This window comes from Colius striatus, chromosome 12, assembly GCF_028858725.1.
Source record: "Colius striatus isolate bColStr4 chromosome 12, bColStr4.1.hap1, whole genome shotgun sequence".
Classification (NCBI taxonomy): domain Eukaryota; kingdom Metazoa; phylum Chordata; class Aves; order Coliiformes; family Coliidae; genus Colius; species Colius striatus.
This window is the reverse complement of record NC_084770.1, coordinates 23,996,313-24,016,890: the sequence shown is the minus strand read 5'-3', so window position 1 is coordinate 24,016,890 and position 20,578 is coordinate 23,996,313. Positions and strand designations below refer to the sequence as shown.

General features: G+C 46.0%; 1 long non-coding RNA gene across 3 annotated transcripts in view; it reads left to right on the top strand.

Annotated features, from left to right (window-relative positions):
- The first annotated feature begins 51 nt into the window (after window positions 1–51).
- The window catches only part of LOC133626473 (uncharacterized), an 81,727-nt gene continuing 61,200 nt past the window's right edge, over window positions 52–20,578 (top strand). For all 3 annotated transcript variants that reach the window (XR_009819545.1, XR_009819544.1, XR_009819543.1), the window contains exons 1-3: window positions 52–137; window positions 17,204–17,351; window positions 17,983–18,214. This is a non-coding gene — a long non-coding RNA (uncharacterized LOC133626473). The remainder of the gene's footprint in view (window positions 138–17,203; window positions 17,352–17,982; window positions 18,215–20,578) is intronic.

Here is a 20,578-nt window from a genome sequence, read left to right as displayed (position 1 = left end):
CGCCCCCCGCGCCGCCCGGCGCCGCGCGGCTGAGGGGGGAACGGCGGGGCCGCGGCGCCTTCGGCCGGGCAGCGGAGCGCGGCGCGGAGCCGGGCGGCGGCGGCGGCTCGGTCCCGGTCCTTCCCGGCCCTCGGCAGGTAGGTGCAGCGGGGCCGCGGCGGCAGCGGGCAGGCCCGGCCCGGAATGGCCTGGTGGGAGAGCCGAGCGCTCCCCGCACGGGCTCGGCGCCGCCGGGGTGAGCGCAGTGGGCGCCCGTGGCCGCACGGCAGAGCACAGCCGGACCGGCCCGGGCCGCCTTCCTCAGCCCCGCGGCGGCCGTCGGCGCTGCCGCCCGGCCGATCCCTGATGCCTTTGCCCGGAGCGCCGGGAGCCGGTGAGTAGCGGCTGCGGTGCCGCTTCTCCCGCCCGCCCTTCGACGGGGAAAACGTGAGCGTTGCTCTGGGAAACTGCGCTGTGCTCCCTTCTGGAAGCGTGGTCGCTGCCTGAGCAAACCCGTGTGGTGTTTCGAGGCCGCTGAGGCAGGTTGGTAGTTGCAGTTTGCTGGAGCGGAGCGGAGCCGGCTCCTGATGTGCCCTGGAGACCCTGCTCCTCTGCCCCGCTGAGAACCCCTATGCAGAGACATCTCTCTCCAAGCCCCTCCCTTGGGAGACAATGTTAGCTCAGCAGGCTGCAGTTATGTTTTATTTCTATACGTTTCATGTCTTATGTTGCATAACTCGGTGGTTCTGAGCATCCTTTGGGAAAGGGCCGCTGATGGCACTGTTGGTAGTTGTCCTTACTCAGCTGCCTCTCCTCACCTGGGTGAACTGAACCAATGTCCCAGACAGGTAACAAGAAGCCTCCTGTGTCCCATGGCTGGGCTTGTGTTGAGCTGATAGGCTCCCTGTTTCACACACACATCTGCTACATGGCTTTGTAAGTGATGATTTCAGGTTTTGTTCTTCACAGTTCTACCAAGTTTCTATTGAAATAATTGAATTAATTTAGTTTCCATGTTCCATTATAGGATTTCCAGGTCTGCTAGCAGTGTTTTGCTGCAGGAATGTTCACCTGCTACTTCAAGAGCATGTTTTAGGGCAATGGCTCAGTCTTGATAAACACTATAACTGGGAGAGTCACCTTCCATTTGAGCAGGGTGGTTTTGCCTTGCTTGGTACCTGCTGGGATCTCTGGGAGATGGAGGCAGGTGGGATGTGAGGTGTCTGTCCGTCTAATTAACTATGAAGCTTTGATTCAAGAAGTTATAGATCTTGTACCTGAATATGCTAAGGTGTAGTACACAATAATAGAGCAATCTTTTCCTGAGGTTGCATTCCCTGGGAAGAATATTCACCAGTGTTTATCACGAACATCCCCACAACATGCTTCAGGGTATTAGCCCTTTTCAAGCTTCGTTGGGTTTTCACGGGATTGAGTGTTGTTTAGATGACTGGATACCTTAAAAAAAGCTTATTTGCATCTTTTAGCTTAACTCCATAAGCATTTTCTCTGTTTTATTTTCACAGTGCAAAGGCCTTCTCTGAATTTGGACAGCACCAGAACTTTACTTTGCCCTTTTCCAGCCCTCTGTGTGTGCCAAAAGCCGCCTCGCATCGTTGTGTCTAGCAAATGAGTTACAGGCTTTACATTTGCTTTCAGCTTTTTAGGTAGCTAAAGCCTTTTGTGAATTTGGGATTGCCTTTGTCATCTTCCCTCAACAGATTCCTTCCACAGGAGGAGAAAAAGTTCTCTTCTGTCTGAAGTTGCTGTTGAGGGCCACTTCTCTGTTGTGATGCTCGTCTGTAGGAGGTCCAAGTGTAATGCTGTTACTTGCACAGAACGGAATGCATCCAACTGAAAGGAATAGGAGGTCGATGAGCCCATTATTTTTAGAGTTCAACCAAAGTGTGTTTCATTTTTCTCTGTCTGGGGTTTGGATTTTTTGTGGTTTTTGCAAGTTGAAATAAGGATTCCAAATTGTTTCCCTTTAGTAGGTGCATTTAATAACTATGGAGTCAGATATCACCCTGAACCTAGGGGCAGGCCTTGAGAATTTAGGAGCTGCCTGTTTGCTGGCATAATTTTTGTTTGACTCACAAGAGGCTGGTGGGCTGCTTGGTGCAAGTGTGGAACTGCATGGAAGTCTGGGATCTCCTGAACGTAAATGATAGACAAGAGTAGGGGATTTGCCACCTGCTTGGGAGCTTGGCTTTTAGTTGTGTTATTTGCAAAGTAACTCCAGTAATAGATTTAGAAAGCCTAGTCCAAACTGGGTTACGATTACTTAACATTAGCAAACTACCAGGTAGCTTGTAGGACTTGCAGATTCAGCAGCCACCGATGGTTTCTCTCAATGTCATAAGCCTGTAGTTGTATTGTTGCTGTTAAATGCTTCACTGGGCTGTGTTCTGTGTTATACACTCGATATGGTGTTATTTGTGTAGATACTACTGCAACAGCACCTTTGGGACTGTTTGATGTAAGAAAAATGAGGAGGCTCTGGATGTTAAAGAGTGTAAGAGAGGGGAGTTCCAGCTTCATTTTTTGTTACAAGTCTTCATTGGACACATCTTAACTGGAGCCTGAGACGCTTGTTAAATGAAGGATTTGTATACAAACAAAAACATGATTATTAAAACTGGCAGCATCAGTGGGTCGTTCTGGTGTTGGTACCTGCCCTGATGCATGAAATGGTGCTGTCTGAGCATCAGCTACACAGGCACAAGCAGCAGTTGCTCAATCACGAGTATTTTTTTTCCTTTATTTTAGTCTCTTTCTATGTCCTGCCTGGTAGTTCTTCTTTCTGGAAGGTATTTTCACACTACAGCCACAGTTTGGGTTTTTTTAATGCAGCTTGTAACAATTATTAGTCTTTTTGCTTCAGTTCAAATCTTTGTCTGAAATTTATGTTGGCTCACATCTAAGAAAAATAACCATCTGAACAAATTCTGAAGTACTGTCTGTGCTTAGCCAGAGTGTGCTATTTATAGCTTTGTGAGAAACTTGACTGCTTTTATGTTAGTAACATAGAAGTTGAAATTGGCCAAAGGCTTGGAGGAGGCCTTATATTTTGTTAGTAAAATCACTTGCAGGTTTTGGTGAGGCTTTGTAACTAACAGAGCAGCTGCTGTGCTCAAAACGGTTGGACAGCCAAAGGTGGGATTTCTTATCATGTCCCTGCCAGGTTCTTCACCAAATTGTTTTCCACCAAATTGGCCCATTTGGAGATAACTTTAACCAGCATCTGTGTGTAGAGGGGAAGGCCAAGTTACCATCAAGAGAACTCAGCCTGGCTTCTCTGTGGAAATCAAGCTTTAGAGAGCCAAAGCTCCCTCAGTGCATTGTTTGCCGCCAGCATTGCCGCTGCTCACGTCAGCTCGTGGCGCTGCCCCGGTGACTTCCCCTCCAGGCTAGACTGGGTTTCCTGTTGCAGTCTTTCTGGTTACCAGAAGTGCTTTTGGAAGTGCAGAGGGTAAAACAGATTCAGAAGCGTGACAAGTTTGCAGATTAACTTCTGCTGGTTAAAAGCCATGCAGCAAGGAGCAGTCTGTCTCGTGGTGGTGACTAGGAAACAGCGTTTGCAGGGTCCCACTACAGCTACTAAAATGAGTTGGCTGGAAAACTAGGAAGCCACCAAAGGCTGGGATGAACGTTAGCTAGAAATAAATCATAAAAATGACATAGTAGTGAGCTGAGAAGTTGAAACTAGATGTAAAAAATACAGAGATACAAAGTACAGCTATCAGTAGATTAAGAGCACAACACGCAGTCTCATTGTGTAGCTCCACCTGGGCATGGAAAGGTCCTGCCCAGTGATAGCAGAACTATGGCTGTACTACAAACAGCCCTGCACAACAGCACTTGTAACCACACAGGAAGTTTTGAGAAAAGGTGCATTTCTGGTGTGTCTGACATAGTTTGGAAAGGTGGTATAACTCCATATGTAGATGAGAGTGTCCCCTCCATTGAGCAGGTTTGCCTGGTATGGTTGAACTAGTATAGGTGGCTCAGCAAAACGTTTGTCTTTCTAAGGATTAATTAGGTAAGCAGTTCAGAAGGATTTCCCCTTCCTTATCCTTTATTTAACCATCAAATGAAACATAGCAAACATAAAATGAAACTTTTAAAACCAGGTGCAAGCTCAGGGATGTTGCTAAGTCAGATGATGAGGGTGTGAGGCTCCTTCTGTTCGGTGGCTTCCAGAAATGCTTTAAGGACAGTTCTTTGTGGATGTACAGTCTGATTTACAGACTGGCCAAAGCATTAAATAAGATGTTTGAAATCATGGAACTTTGCTGCTTGGCTTTTGGATTTTTAAGGTAAGTTCTTGATCTCACCAGTGGCCAACAAAAAATAAACCTTAATCCTAGAAATCAAAGTGTATTATAGGTAAATTCTTACCTGGATGGGCAGGCTTTGGTGCATAACGGTGCCTTCAGTGACAGTCCCTGTGTGAGACGTGCAAAACTGGGCCTATATGACCCAGCTTTCTGTGTATTCAGATTTATCAAACACTCAGGCTCCTCTTTTTGCTTGGATTCTGCAGTATTTTGGGTTCCTTTAAATAAAACAAACAATCCAAAATAGGCCTCTGTTAACTCTTCAGTTACAAAACAAGGGTATGTGCTGTGCAAGTCAGTAAGCTTGTAGGTAGCTTGGCAGAGTGGAGGGAGGGTGGTAGTGTCTTCAAGCTCTTTTATTTATTTTATTTTGCCCAAGCTCAGAGGTGACTCATTACATACCTTTGTTAACTGATTATTTCTGTGGGTGAAAGGTTGTATTGAAGTTAATCTGAAAGGCAAAAACCGAGGGTAAGAAATGTGCTAAGGGAGCTGGAGAAGCACAAAGTTAGAGGCAGAGAAAGCAGAAAGACAGAAAACAAAGCAGAGCAAGCAGGGGCTCTCTCCACAATCATTTCTGAGGGATATTTGTGCTGTGTGGTAAACGAGCTCCCAGTCCCATGACTGCATGCAGTCTGCTTCTCTGATCCCCAGCAGGCTTCGCTGACCGCACTGAGACGCCAGGCTGCATGAAAAGCAACAGTATTCAACTTTCCTCTAACTTCCTCTGTTGCTTGGGGGGTGTTCTTCCTCCCTGTCAAAGTGGACTGGTGTATCACTGGGCCTTTCCAACAGCTGATCTGCTGTGCTGGCATCGATGAGAGCACCCCCGGCTCTCGCTGCAGGCTGCAGTGGCAGCCGCAGCCTCTGGTGTGAGCGTGGCCGCGGCGGCTCTGGCAGCCCCTGTATGTGCCGTGCTCTGTCCCCAGTTCCTGGCTGCCTGTGCCTGCTCCTCTCCCGGTGCTTGGGCTCACAGGCCTGGATGTTTTTCTTGCACATGGATTCTTTAGGTGGTTGTTTTTGCACCACTTTCTGCTGCTTGTTCAGCCCGCCACATGGTTTAGCCAGGGAACTCTGGAGCTTTGTTCAGTGCGTTGCTTCCTCCATTAGACATTCTTTCAGGGACAAGGTCTGGGTGATATTTCCTTCTCTGAACAAAGATGTTTTTGTAATTTCTACCCAAAACATTCACCATCTACAAAAGCATTTGATGGTAGTTCTGAGGTGTAAAAATGCTTATTTTCCCAGAGAAGTGTTACAATTCTAACCTTACAACGCTCTGTAAGTTGGGGGTGTTTGTGGTTTTTTGAATGGAGCAGAAATGGCTAAAGGTTTTTCTTTTTTTAAATTCTTTTTAAACTTTGGTACCAAATTTTGACTTGATTCTAGCTATGGGTAGTAGTCAAATTGCCTGCTGTCAGCTCACCAAAGGGCCAGGATAGGTATATTTCACATTTAGAATGTTTTTCTGAGGATTTTTGATAGTTGATGTACTACTTGGTTTCATCACCCAGGGAATTATTCCTGGTGTGGCTGTAGTGCTTTTTCTCTCAATGACATCCAGTCAAATAAATATCACATTTTTGAGAAACAAAATATATGAAAATTATTCTGCTCAAATTTGTCTCCATAGTCACAAAAGAAGATGAAAGACTTTTAATATACATGAACTATGTGCTTAGAAAAGCTGCATTCAGTCTGAAGGTGCTGCTGAACTGTAGAGCAGCCACTCTGGTATGGATGAAAGCAAACATGAAGAATCTAAAAATGGGAGGAACAGGGAAAAGCAGAATTGAGTAAAGGGGAAGATAGTCTAAAAATGGCGTGGTTTAATTTAGAACATTTTCTCTTCTTTTTAAATACCTCACTGAAGGAAACAAGTAATACCATATCCTGACCAAACAGCTATTGCTATGAAAAGTAAACACGCTGGAGATGTGTTGGAGGCTGCATTGTGGGGCTGGGCAGGGCTGCTGGGGCCCAGCGAGCTGCCTGCACAGAGCCCCAGGCGCTGGCATGGGGGACTCCGGCTGCAGGGGCTGTGCTGGGTTGTGCCCCCACCAGCCATCGCTGGTTTGACAGTTGGTGCCGATGGCAGGGAGCACCTGACCCTCACACTGTTTGCTGTTTGTAACCAGGTGCTGGGGTTTGTTGTTAATTGCAGAGCAGAGTGGCGGTGGTGTTGCTGGGAAGAAGAGGAGTGCAGTCTGTGCTGGGTGACTCCGTGCTCTCCCGTCTGTCTCTGCGGTGTCCTGGTCCAGCGCCGCCCCGTCAGGCTGCACCCTGAGCGTCTGCAGTCCTCACCTGCCTTTTGGTCATAGGTTTTCCCAGGGCGTGCTTAGGTTATTAGCTTCTGATACAGCTTGCCTGCACCCTTGATGAGGTTAAATGCCAAGCTGGCAAAGTGCCTTTTAAAGGTTTAGAGCTTGGATAAGTTTATCTAGAAGGGTGAAAGGGCTCCTCCTATTTCAGTTTTCTTTGAAACTCAAACATAAAGTGCAGAATGAGGATCACTCTTCGTAGTCAAAAATACACAAGTGCTTTTTAAAAAAGTACCTCACATGTTCCTGCCTTGAACAGCTGGAATAACTGTCCTTTGCTGTACAACCTGTGCTCATTGTTTGGCTGGAATCGTGTGCATAAGGCAGTTGTGATGTGTAGTTGTGGAAACAGCTGCAGGTTTAGCAGTTGCCCTCGCAAAAACACCAGCAGAAAAACAGAAGGGAACATTAGCACCAGCTAGACTTGTGTGTTTGTTTTAATAGATGCCCATTTTCTTGTGTTACCATTGGTAGATGTCTGTGGATAAGATAATGGTGAGCTGCTGGCAGGTGGTTGGGCTGAGTGCTAAACAGTGAGGCCATCAGACTCCCCAAACCGTGGGTAGCCTGTTTTTAGGCACAGGTTAGCTGAGTGGATGGGGATTGGAAGGAATTGGAGCCCTTGTACTGAAACAGGAGAGCTTGGAGGCAGCGTTTAAGCAAAGGTATGCTTGTTTTTCAGAACCTGCTGTCGGCATGGGCTGGGGGGTGGTCATCAGCCAAATAATGGCTGCAGCAGACACTTGTTCCCCATGACAGATTGTCCACTTTTCCACTTCATCCGTTTATAACACCTTTCTGTTGGACTCAGACATAACTGTTTCTCCTTCTTCTTTACATATCTTACAATTATTTAAGAGTAGTTTGTACAAAAAATAAGGTTGTGCTTTACTCTCCTCACTTAAGGCATTGTTGGTGGTAGCTTCTGCTATTCAGTAGCGTGAGAGGATAAATATCCCTGTCAGATCCTTGATAAGGGGGGAAAAAAAGGGCTTGTTTTTAATGTAAACAACCACATATTTTTGTTTCTGTTTTTGCTGGTTTAGAAACTATGGGCTGTAACAGGAAAAGAAATAGCACAAAAGGAGTTCAGTTTATAACTGCAGTACAATCACCTTACAGCATGCAAAATGGTACTCTGAGCTCAGAGATGGAGGGCTTCTGCCCTCCCTATGGCAGCTGCCTTCTCTCTCTGCCCACCTTCCTGTCCCCTCTCTGTTCTCTGTCCTTCCTTCAGAGTCTCAGCCTGATGTGTGAAAAAAGATTGGTTGCTTGGTTTCCAGGTAGTCTCAAGGTAGTTTTTTGGAAGAGTATAAAAAGAAATAAATGTCCCAGGTAGTTTTCAAAATATAATTAAATTATGGTTAAAGTTAATCCACTCTTAGGTGTTTTCAGTATTAATCAGGAATACCTTTTTTTGTTACAGTGATACTATTAAATCCCATTGCAGTAAGTTCCTTTCCAGAATTATACCACTGACCTTATTGACACATTGCTTCAAGGGTGGCAGCTGCTGTTGTAAACCATCAGCTGCCAAAAGGAAACAGAACGTAGCTGGGGCATAGTTCCAAAATACGGAATTTAAGTGCTTAAATCAAAAATTTCAGTCCTGAAGCTGTCCTGAAGTGTGCTTTGTTTCTGGCTAATCTTTAGGTGGCCAGAGCTGCTGCAGGCATGGAGCCTGGCGAGAGGTCCCTGGCCTGGAGCCACGGGCAGCTGCTGAGGAAAGGCTGGGCAGGGCTGGGGCTTGGGCAGGATGTGCCTGCAGCACCCACAGCTCCAGCAGCTTGCCTCGGGGCTGGCTCCTGGCAGAGCTGGTAGGAAAAGGGAAGGGGCACCAGGTTCTGGGGGTGTCACAGTGCTGTTGCCCTTTCCACACAGCCCTTTGATAGCAAGAAAAGTGAAGCCCAGGATTCGAATCCTTTCTTTTCTTTAGAAGTTAAAAGTTTTCCACTTCTCTTGAGTGTCCCGGGGAGTGGCTCCTGGGGGACATGTGCTGCCTTCTGCCTCCCTCCCTGCCCTGTGACCCATTCCCGGTCCCAAAGGGCAGTGCCCTGCAGCAGGCTGTGGTGATGGCCAGAGGCTGTGCTGAGGAGAGGCCCAGGGCTTTCCGTGGCTGCAGGTGCAGGACTGTCCCTATCCAGGCTGCACCATCTTCTCTGGCCCCAGATACAACAGCTTTAAAATTGAGCTCTTATACACTGTAAGAGTAACTACAACAGACTTCTCATCATGTGTGTGTGGCAGCTTTGAGATGCTGGGCTTGCTGCTTCTTGATAGTTTTGCTATTTTTGGACTGAAAATCTCTCAGTAACTTCCAAGACCCTGGCACTAGATGGAGCTTTAATGTACTTGCACTTAGAGGTCTATTAGTTTAACCAGCAGTTAGGGAAGGATAAATGAAGAGATGTATGCCTGCTGCTACCTTTACAGTGCCCTTTTTCCCTTTTATTAGCAGAGTAGTGTAAATTATAATTTAAATCTAATTTAAATTAAAATATGGCAGCAGAAGCTCCTTGATCTAGTAGGTGCTTTATAATCACTCTTGCTAGCACCCTTTAACGTACTCTCAGGCTCATGGGAGAAGTTGGTGTAAGTTACCTATGCTGAAAATGTGCAACATATTTAAGCTTCTAACTGGGCTGTGCTGAATAAAAGTAATGCCTTTTCTGAGCAAAGTTCTTGTTTATATTTCAGGATGGGTGGGAGTGACCAAGCCTTCTGTTTGCTCTGATCATTCAGTAGTGCAATTTGCATTTTCACTTCATGCTACCAAAGCAAATAGTTCAGAATCATCTGTTATCAGTCACTTCATTTTCTTTTGCCATGTGTTACCCTTGAAAATATTGAACAAATAGAAACAAACAAAAAACAGCTTTGAAACTGTAGTGCTTAATACTTCTCATCTAGCAAGCACCGTGTCTCACAGGCTGCACAGCATGTATCAGGAATTTAAGACCATCTCTGCCTTCCCCAGAAATAACTGGAAATAGATTCAGTTTTGTTCTTGAGTGTCTGTGTTCTTATCAGCAAGAGACTGGTTCAGGCCAAACCATTGTCCAAACACGGTAGCAGCAAATATGTAATCAGTTCCTATTCACAGCCACTCTACTATTTTATTAAATGGTTTAATATAGTAAGCCAGGAGATACATACTTGGGAAAAACTCCCCAGGCACACTGTGCTCAGAACACCAGTGGTGATAAGAAGGTTGTGTGTTGCATCTCACTCCCATCACTTTCCCAAAGTCTGGTCCTTCAGCATCTGTTGCCTTTTATCAGCAGGGCTGAGGGACTCACGTCCATGCAATGAAAAACCTTTGTAGAAGACTTTACAGGAATGCAGTATTGCCAATCAGAGCAAAAGTTTGTACTTCTGGAATATTTCTGCTCTACCACATAACTGTCAAGGAACCACACGATATCCAGAGAGGACCTGCAGCATTGCAGAGGGCAGGGTTTGCGCCAGGCAGCCTGATTGCAGGGTTGGTTGTACTCAGTGGGGAGGTGGCACAAGCAGCTTTCACAAAAAGACATGGTGAAGAAAGTGATTGTGGGAGGGTGTTTCATAGCTGACTTGGCAAAATTTTAGTTGCTACTTGTGACCAAATGAAGTGTATCCAAAGCCATAATCCCCATATGAATCAATGGAAGCTCAGAGTTAAAGTATCTTCTAAGAATGTTCTGAAGTTGTCGTCAGTTGCAATCAGACAATTAAATTTCATTAGTACTGATTTTGAGGGAAGCAGTTTGCCACCGCTTGGAGACAGTAGTAGGAGTGAATACATCGAGCCCCAATCCCTCAAATGCACTTGGAGTGGGTACAGGCCATAAAAAGATGTTAAACGTTGTGATTTCTCTACACTTGCGTTTTACAAAAGTAGCTTGTAAAGTTAGTGAGGATCAAAGCATGCTGGAGCATTCTTTGTTATGTTTGGCAGCTCCTCTGCTGCTGTGTGTGTGTGGATGCTTTCATTAAAGGGGCAAGTGTTGTTGCTAAGCTGCTCGTCCACCACCACCATTCTGTAGAGAACATCTACAGCAATAAGAGTCATAAAATCTGCACAGGGCATAGACTGAACTTTATTTCATTTTTTAATGCTCTTTATCTCATTATCCTGTACACCAAAGTGTCTAGACAAGTCTCTCTTTGCAGGAGGAAAAGAAGATATATATGCTACATGTTGAAAGATGGACACAGGATTATACCCAAGAAGCTGCTTCTGACCTAAAGATTTGCAAAGGCTTCATGGTTACATTGTAGGTTAGATGTAAATGTTCAGATAAATAACTGTAACCTCTGAAGTCTGGATAATGTCTTGTCAAGTAAACTAAGCAGCTTCAGGGAATGCAGAGCAAAGGAATCTGTGCTGGCTAAGGATGGATTAGTTTATAGAGAACAGGACAGCCAGACCATATATTTTTTAGATGCATGTGTCCACTGCTTTGCTGTTCTGCATTTAGTTATTACTCAAGGTGTAGTTTCTGCCCTTGCTTTGAGAAATTCTTGACAAGCAAACTCTGTCTGCGTGGCTGACTTTTTTAATGTCCCCTTTCAATATGGATGTACAACACAGCAGACACAGCTCCAGCCTAATTCATACCCACACCCTAAGCAGAGCTGAAGTCACCTCCTTGTTCCTTCCTACTACACTGCACTTGCTCTGGCACAGCCAGTTGCTAGAGAGCAATAGGTCAAACTGAGATGACACATTGGGGTCTGTTGTGCTTGGAGGGACTCGGCTGCGCTATTTCTTTATCCATGTGTGTCCTTTTGTGCACGAGATAAATCTAGAGTTAATGTAAAAGTTGATTGGGAAAGAAATCCCTCTCTCTTTTCTGCAGCCTGCTGGGCAAATACTCCTGTGTAGTTAATGGGGTTCTCGTTAGGGTTTTTTCACCATTAAGGACTGCTTTGCACTGTTGCACTCCTGATTTGTTGTGGTTTAACCCCAGCCAGCAACCAGAGCACCAGAGGACAAGTGGGAAAAAACCCCCTGAACTCGTGGGTTGAGACAGGAGTAGTTTAATAACTGAGATAAAATATGATAATAACAATAAACTAAATAATAATAACAGTGGAATATAGCAGAGAGAGAGAAATTAAACAGAAGGAAAAAAGACAACTAAAAGCCTCCACAAGTGCTGCCCAGTGCAGTTGCTCACCAGCACTGACCGCTGCCCCAGCAGCAATCTGCCCCTCCCAACCAGCCCCCATTTCTGTACTGGGCATGATGTTCACAGGTGTGGAGCAGCCCCATGGCTGCTTCGGGTCGCCTGTCCTGTTTGTGCTCCCTCCCAGCTTCTCAGGCAGCTCCGTGGCAGAGCATGGGAAACGAAAAGGTCCTTCATGTAGGATAAGCACTGCTTATAAACACCCAAACCATCAGTGTGTTATCAACATGATTCTCACACCAAATTCAAAACACAGCCCTGTACCACCTACTAGGAAAAAAAAATGACTCTGTCCCAGGCAAACCCAGGCTAATTGCACATTCTGACTGGTGACAGAGGGAAAGGAAAACAAATCACTTATGTACTCAGAATTATCCTTACTGCTTGCAGGGATCAGGCTAATGAACGAAATCAAGCAAGGAAGCAGCAAACATACCCTTACCTCTATTGATTTACACCAAAGTAATACTACCACCTGTAATGGAGTGAGCCTGGAGCAGTGTGTATTAGCATACTCTGGGAAGGAAGCTCTGCCTTCCTGATAATTATTATTAAAATCTGATTGGTTTAATGTTTTGTTTACCTCCTGCAGCAGATGCTTTTAGGGTTGAATGCTTCAGGCACTTGAGGGCAATGTGCTCTATGAATACTGCCTCAGAAAAGGTTGTATGGAGTTCTTTCCTTGTTGTGTTGCCAGCCTGGCAGGACAGCACTGTAAAGGAAAAGTGGAAAGGGCAGAGACATGTTTTGTAGCCACTCGGGGCCTGAACCTGAATCTCCTGTCCTCTCCCTTATGATGTTAGCACTCCCAGTCTTCCTGTTATTCCCAGTTCAGCAGAATTGGGAATAGTAACTGTGGCAACTCAGACCATAGAAAGCAGCTTATGACCTAAAGCTGAGGTTGCTCCTCTTTTGAGTGTTAATGGGGTGGGATTTTTCCCTCCTAGCAAGCTATGCTAATTGGCCAAGAAGAGAAAGCAAAGCAACTGTTCTTTGCTTATGGCAGTGCTTTGCTGTTTGTGTTTTACCCTGACCCAGTCTCAGTGATAGGAAATAAACAGAAGCTGGGAACTGAAATGATGACACTGAAAACAAATTTTGTTATTAAAGCACTGAGTGGTTTTTTGTTGATTCATTACAAAATCTGACCTTGAATTTCAGTTTTCTTACAGGCCTGTCCTTCCAGAGGCTTTGCTTTGACCAGCAGAGTGTTTGAACAGGACAGGCAGGGTTCCTGGGAGCCCTCAGCAAGGCATGCAGATGTTTGCAGCGTGCAGTTAGACATGACCTGCAAAGAATGCACAAGAGATTGTCATTGTGTTCTCATCTTCTTTTTGATATGAAAGGAAATCTTTCCTTGTTTCTTTAAATTATTCTGTTACTTGTCTCGGAAGTGCCTGTGGTGCTCAGTCTCTGACATTCGAGTAAAGCTTTTGAAATCTCACATGCCAACTTCACAGGTTTATTCTATCATTTACCATGGCACTGGTCATCCTGCAGCCTTCCAGTGAAGCAGGCATTCCATTTCTATCTTAAAACAATTTAAAAACAACATGTTTGATGGTTTGAGTTCATCTTCATTTGTCCTCAGTGAGCAAATGAGGGCATGAGCTAAAATCTTTTGTCTCTGTCACAGCTGAATATTAATAGGGATCGGGAAAGAATTTTATCATATTGCTCCTCTCTGGAAGAGACACAAACACTTCTTGAATGTTAGAGGCTTAGGCACAAAATAGATGCCAAGAGACTGATGTGTTTCCCACATCTGAGTGAGAAACCTTTTTCTGGCTCTCTGGAAACTGTAACTTCCAAAATGCAAATGTTAGTGGGCTTTGGCAGATGGTAATCAGGAATGTCAGAGCTTTGGGTCCCCAAAGTAGCCAGACCCTTCAGAAGGCTGTTGTGAGAAAGAGGACATCCAGAGCACGAGTTGGACTCAGAAGTGAGCCTAGTCTTCCAACTGCCACTTGCTGTTCTCTCTGTGGCAGCAGATTTGTCTCTGTGTCTTCTCACATCTGCTTGTGCTTGAGTTGGTTTCCAGAACAGCTGGCACAAGGCAGCCTGACAGAAATGGGAAGCCCTGTGCTGTGAGTAGCTCCCAACATCACCTTCTGTGCTGAGCCAGTGACCAGCAGCTGGGATAGGTCAAATCATCATAGCTTTCTCTCCTTAGTGGAGGAATGCATCTGCTTTTAACGGTTTGCTGGCCAAGCCAGGTGTGTTGGGTGGCATTCCGAATGGCAGGGCTGTAGCAGGCATCCCGTCAGGCCTCCTGCAGTTGTGAGGTGGGGTCTCCTTTGGGTTTTCTGGGCTGGGGCATTTGGGGGACGGGAGGTGGTGAGCTCTGCAGCTGCTGGGCTCCCAAGGCTTTCCTGGTGCCTTGTGGCACTACACGACGTGGCTGCTTTTGCCTCCTGCCACGTGAATGGAGTGTCAGATTCAGGGCAGAGCCAGGGGAGAGCAGCAGCTCCTTTATTCTTTAAAGGCCATTTGTAAAGATAAAGGGCTAAAAACTGTTTTAGTGAGGCAGTTGCTATTCTGGTGGTATCCAGACAAACCCATTTAAATAATTAAAGTATTTCTCCATATTTCCTTTACCTGATGTTTTTTACAGACCAAGGGGCAGCATTAACTGGCTGCCATTGCCATATATCCCAGATACAGCCGGGCATCTGAGTCTTACGTAGTGATGCTGACACTGAAGAGCTGTTTTGTTTCTGCCCAGAGGAGCTCTGTGTTGCTGTGATTACCTTACCTTGACTGAAGAACATTGGCTTTTGGTTCTTGTTGCAAGTAAAAAGTATCAATTCATTGAGTAAAATTATTTTGCTTTACTACCAAAGTGTTACTTCTCCCAAAGGAACAGCATGTGCTAGGATGCAGAGACACTGTCATCCCAGCACCTAGCTCTGGGCAGGCCCTTGTGACAGAGAAGATCCTTTGTCCTTGATTGCATCAATGAGAAATTCCTTTCCACTTTCAGTTCTGGTAATGGCAACTCTTAACACTTGCTCTAGTAGCTAATGTGTCTAAGGGAGCAATTCTTTCATGTGTTTCTTGGAGGCTGATGCTGTGCTACCACTAAATCTGTACAGCTCTGTCATATTAATGCCAAAAAAGAGTATTTGATTGTCTTAAAAAACCAAACAAACTGACCACAGACCTTGCTTTTTGTGGTCAGCCCCTCACAAATGCCCTGGGCGCCCGTTTGGTTCTTCCTAGTGAATAATTCCAGCATAAGGCCCTTGTAAAGTTGGCTCAAAAATGGATTCAGTCCAAACTTTTTGTTTCTCAGTAAAGAACAAGTTACAGACAGACAGTAGGTCTTCCTTTCTCGTTTAATATGTATAAGCTCCTTTTATAAGCTCTATCCAAAGAACGTTCAGTTAATTACTCACGGCCGCTTGCTATTTGGAGCCCCTGTTCTTGAGAAAGCGCAAGCAGCTCTTTGTGACTGTTTTGTTCTGCATTGTATGGCCTAGCAGAGCACTGCGTGTTCTGCTCTTGCTGAGGGGAGATCCTTGCTGTGCCTGATTCTCTTGGTGCTCCAGCACAAAGCAGGAATAACTCATGTTAGGCAAACCGCATCTAGGACCAAAACTGAGGAGCATGAGAGGGAAAGTTTGGGTGGATGCCAGGGTAAGGGGAGTTGAACTGACTTCTCTGCTTCCCCATCTGGCCAGTCCACGCTGGAGCAGAGCTCGGTAGGGATGCAGAGGTGGTGCTGGCTCTCGCAGGACACTACGTGCCTGTTTCTTCCAAAGCAGGTGACTGGTATTTTCAGAGAAGTGCTGTAAGCTGGTGATGACTCTGCCCTTCTGTCAGTCCTGTTCTTGCTCTGCTGCCACAGACTGGGAATTTCTGTGCTGCAAGAGCACCATTTGCTCGTCAGGTTCTGTCATCTGCTGGCACTGGGCACGGCGAGCGGGATGGCGCTGCCCTGGCCCTCAGGCACGTGGGTGTCTGACCAGCCTGGCCACGTGCCCTGGGTGTGAGAGGTGGGAACTGCTTTTCCTGACATGCCATGTTATACAAAGGGCAGGTTTAATGGCTGTCCCCTGAGAGCTGCTGAGGAGCTGCCTGTTGGGACTGTGGCACAGGAGTCAGACCCCAGTGATTATCATGGGAGCACTGTGGCTCAGCCCTGGCAGATGGGGAGAGCACGCTCTCCCATGGAACAAGCGGAGCTGGGCCCAGGCACGAGTCTTGTCTTTGGGCTGAGGCACAAGCCAGAGGAGTGATCTGGATTTCCCCTGAGGAGACAGCACCCAGCACTCAGGCATGGGACGGGGCCCTGTGTGCCACAACGTTGCGCTGCCAATCACCACAGTCCTTGCTCCTTCCAGTGCATGCACAGGACAGAGCCACAGCGTGTGTGGTGGCAGCGAGGTGTGCCCGGCAGCTCTGCCCTCCTACAGCAGCTCTTTCACATCAGAAAGAAGGAAACATCCAGCCTCTCCATAAATAGCAAACCAAGTGACCTAATTCAGCGCAGCAGCAGCTCTGGGGAGGTGTCCCTCAGCAGGCTCCGTGGCAGGCCGTGCTGGAGCTGACTCATCACTTCCAGCATGGCAGGGATTGGAGCTTTCAGGCCCTGAGGATTTTGCTGCTTCTTTATTAATTTTAAATTGATTAAAATGAATTTTTAAAATACCAGGAGAGACTTGGCTAAAGAAATGGTTATAAAAAAAGAAGGAAATAGGCAGTTTGTGAGAGTTAACCATGTGCTTAACAGTCCTTGGCTCATACAGCTGTGAGCATCCATTGCACCTTGAAGGAGTCTGATGTCAGATACTCTGTCCTGGTGGATTAGCAGAGACAGGATTAATCCATCATTATTACAAAAAAGTGAGAATTATAAACCATCCTTGCTTATACCCAGTACAAACCCACCAGCATCCCTATGCACAACAGCACGGTCTTACAGGCTTCTGCTCTCAGCTACAAGGCTTTGTCTGAAAGTCAAGGTCTCCTGAGGAAGTGCATCGCAGCAGGAGCCTCCTGTTCTCTCCTGGCATCACCCAGTGCCTGACAAATCTCTTCCGCTGGTCCAGGGACTCCCTGGGGCAGCCTGTGGGTTGTCCTGTACCGGAACAGGCTGTTGGGTCCTCTGCTCAGCCTCCAGGCAGGGCTGCCGTGGCGAGTGTAGGCAGTAGCAGATGGGTGGAGGATCCTTTTTCCCGCTGTCAGAGGGCAGTTACAAGTGAGCTTTTCCCCTGGGCCATTCTCACTTGCCATTTGTGCTCCCACTCTACTGGGTGGAAGCTGCCTTACGCTGTGAAGCAAGAGGATTATTGTCCCTTATGACTTCCATCTGCTCCAAAGTAACTCTAAAGTCAAGCTTACGTAGATGTTTAAAGCTTTTCCCTCTGCCTCTCTCCTTTCACAGTGATGGAGAGGTGGGTGCAGTCTATCATGCAGCCAGCAGCCCAAGGATGCCTGTGGGCTCACCCGAGCCAGCATCAATAAGGACCCTTCCATGCCACGGTGGACTCCAGAGACATAGGACTTCCTTTCTTGGAGGCTACAGAAACAAGGTCAGAGCCCTCTCCACACGAGGAATGCTCCCTGAAGGTTCATCCTGGGGACACCATCCCTCAGCATCTCACCTGCTGCTTTGGAGGGGGAAGGTGGGCAACACCACTCACCTCCATGGTGCTGCACTGGGGGAAGCAGCGCAGGGTCCAGCCCCGAGTTGTTGATAGGCATTATGCTCCATTTGATGAAGGTCAGGGCTTGCTCAGACAGTATAAGCTGTAGGTTAATTGATAAAGCACTTCTTTCTTTTTCCTGTAAATACATGCCAACAAAATATTAAGAAAAAAGGTGAGTGGAAAGCTTTCTGGTACTTTGGAGACGAGAGAGCAGGAGGCTAAGAGGAGCAAGAGTGCAGAATAGGGAATTCACCTGGAGGTAGTGTGAAGCAGCAGGTTTTGTCAGCCCCTTTTATGTCTATCCAAAAAAAAAGAGACTTGCTATTTCAGTGAAACTAAAGAACAAAAATAAGAAAAAAACCCAGAAAACTTCTGCAAAAACAGTTTGACACTTGCTGTTGACTGAAGTGATGGAGTTCTAAGAAGTTGCATAAAAGCATCTAGTCTGCTTTAACAATCCCTCCAGAAGATACAGTGATGTGCTGTTCACCTATCTGTCTCTTCTCATCTCCAGGTCTCAAAAGCTGAACTGCTCTAAATTCACATGCCAGAGCAGAAACTGTTTCTCCTGACTCCATGCCCTGCACTCAGCTATCAGTCTTGCCTGCAATGCTGTAAAGCAAATGTTACCATAGAAGAGCCTGGCTGATGGGAGACACAGTTCCCATTCACCTCCTTGAGCATCAAGTGGTGCTAACTGGGATGACTGCAGAAGCCCAGCTCTTTCCCTCGTCCTCTAAGATCAGGTAGGATGGGTTCGTTCTTAGGCCTTAATGACCCATACTCAGTGGGAGAGCTTTGTCCCGAGTGGATCACCTCTTCTGCGATATGCTCCCTTTGGCTTCACCTCAGAGACCTGTGGAAGATGGCAAAGGACAGATATATCTTGCATGGTGTGTGGATTGAGGTTTTATCTGGGAGTGGCGTATGTGTGGGTTTAACATTTTATTTTTCTGTGTGATGAGGTGCTAAACAATACTGACAAATGCCTTCCTGTGCTTAAACAGACTCAGATTTAGTGTTTTACTTGGAAATTATTAAGTAGGATAAGAGGAACACTGGATTACACACTGTTCTTGCTTCATTCATTTTGTCAATTGCAGTTTTAGTGTTAATTATTTATTGCACACCATAATGTACTGGTTAATTTACAGTAGCACATTTCTGTACAGTAATTAAATTGGTGTTGTGAGACTTACCACAGCACTTGCTGTTTACCCTTTGCTGAGTAATACACACATTAATTATGTGCATATTAGAATAGCTTTTAAGTAGATATAGACTCAACTGGAGGATTAAGGTGTTTTACACTTGCTTGTTCTTCATGCAGTTAAAAATAGCGTCATCTAAGACCTGATCCTAAAGAAGTGCATGAAATCAGTGTGACTATTTGTGGAGGGAAGGTTCTGGTAACATGGAACTCTTTCTGTATGGCCAAGCCTCAGGCAGCAGACATGAAAGAGCACATTTCAGATTTTTAAGGGCAATATTATTGTGTAAGGTTATCTTGCTCCTATTTCCTTCTAGTTAGGAGATAAGGAAGCAGGCTGCTTTCTGTCCTGCGTGGACTGCTGCAAAGTCTGTTTGAGCTTCTCTGCTGTTAGTGATGAGCATGGTGCAAAGGCTGGAGAAGAGCTGGCCCTGTGGGCCTGGAACGTGACTGACTAAACAAGATGCTGTCAGATTCTCAGGGCAAACAGACTTGAAAATAGAGATTTTTTGTTTTTTCACATTTTTATCACTCTGCTGTGCTATTTGTAGTAGTAGTAAACATAGTATTTGCAGAAAGAAATGTGACAGATCTATTCAGCTGGCAATGCTAAGTTTCTGTGTACTAATACCACATCTTGCCAGCCATTCCTATCCCGTGGTGAAAGTTGTGTGTAGTTACCTACCAAGACAACTGTGTGTTTCCATTTCTTCGAACCGGAGATAAGACATGCCCAGCTATGCCAGGAATTAAAACAACCCAACATGTCCATTCTTGTCTGGTGAAGATGCTACTCTGTATTCTTGGAGCAAAACAATTATATTGTCACAGGTTCTGCTACATAGAGGCAACAGATGTCAAGCATCAAAAAAACCAGCAAAACAAAGAAACCCCAACTGAGGATATTCCTCCTAGCAAGTGCCCTGCCTTACTCCTTATTTTGTTTCTTTTAGCTCCAGGCTAAGGATACTGCTTCTGAAATAAGAGTGATTCAGACCCCTCCAGCTATACTAGCAGCTTGCCTCCTAGGGTTTGGTTTTCCTATTCACCCCAGTTACAATGGCTTGCTATGAAACATGCATCAGTGCTTTCTTGCAGTCCCCACACAGCCTTGTGAAAGCAAGGACTGGCTGGATGAGTAGAACCTGAGGGGCTTTCCCCCTCAAAATCCAGTGTATGTGAATGGGTCACATCACATGATTGAGCTGCATGTTCTTTCTCCCCAAGGCTCTTTGGAGGAACTGCCATCGCATTGCTGGGAGGCCGAAGCTATGAGGTGCAGCCCCTGGGGCCTTGGGGGAGGCCCTGCCCAGTGGTGGGGAGGAGCAGAGTGCAGGAGGTGGAGGGATCAGAGGCTTCTCATGGGACAGCAGCTTTTTTTTGTCACACAGTCACTCACAGATGAGGGCATGTGCCCATCATGGACATGATCCTTCACCAAGAAGACTTTAGAAAGACACAATATGCATTTGCTTAAGTCTCCTCAGAATTAATGGCCAGGGTAAAATTTGGCCCATGGTATTTTGCGGCAGCAACTTGTAAGTAATTTTGCTACAGAGCATAAAGGTTTGGGGAAATAAAGAATTCCAGTGATTCAGACAGAGCAGAGCTAGATCCCCCCATTGTCATATGTGCCCTGCAGTGTGAGACATGACGGTGATGAACTGCTGTTGTTGTTGAAGCAGAACATATTCAGACTGGAACACAGTTTCCAAGTGGCTGGTGCAAATTATTTTTACAGTGGTACCTCTATTTCATGCACGTCCATCCAGATAAACAAGATTCTTTGTTGTTCAGTCAGTTACAGATTCTTTGTGGTTTAGTCTTTTTGATTTTAAAAAAAGTGTTAGCATCAAAATGCTCATGGCCTGTGGTTCCTTGTCCTTCCTTGTGCACCACA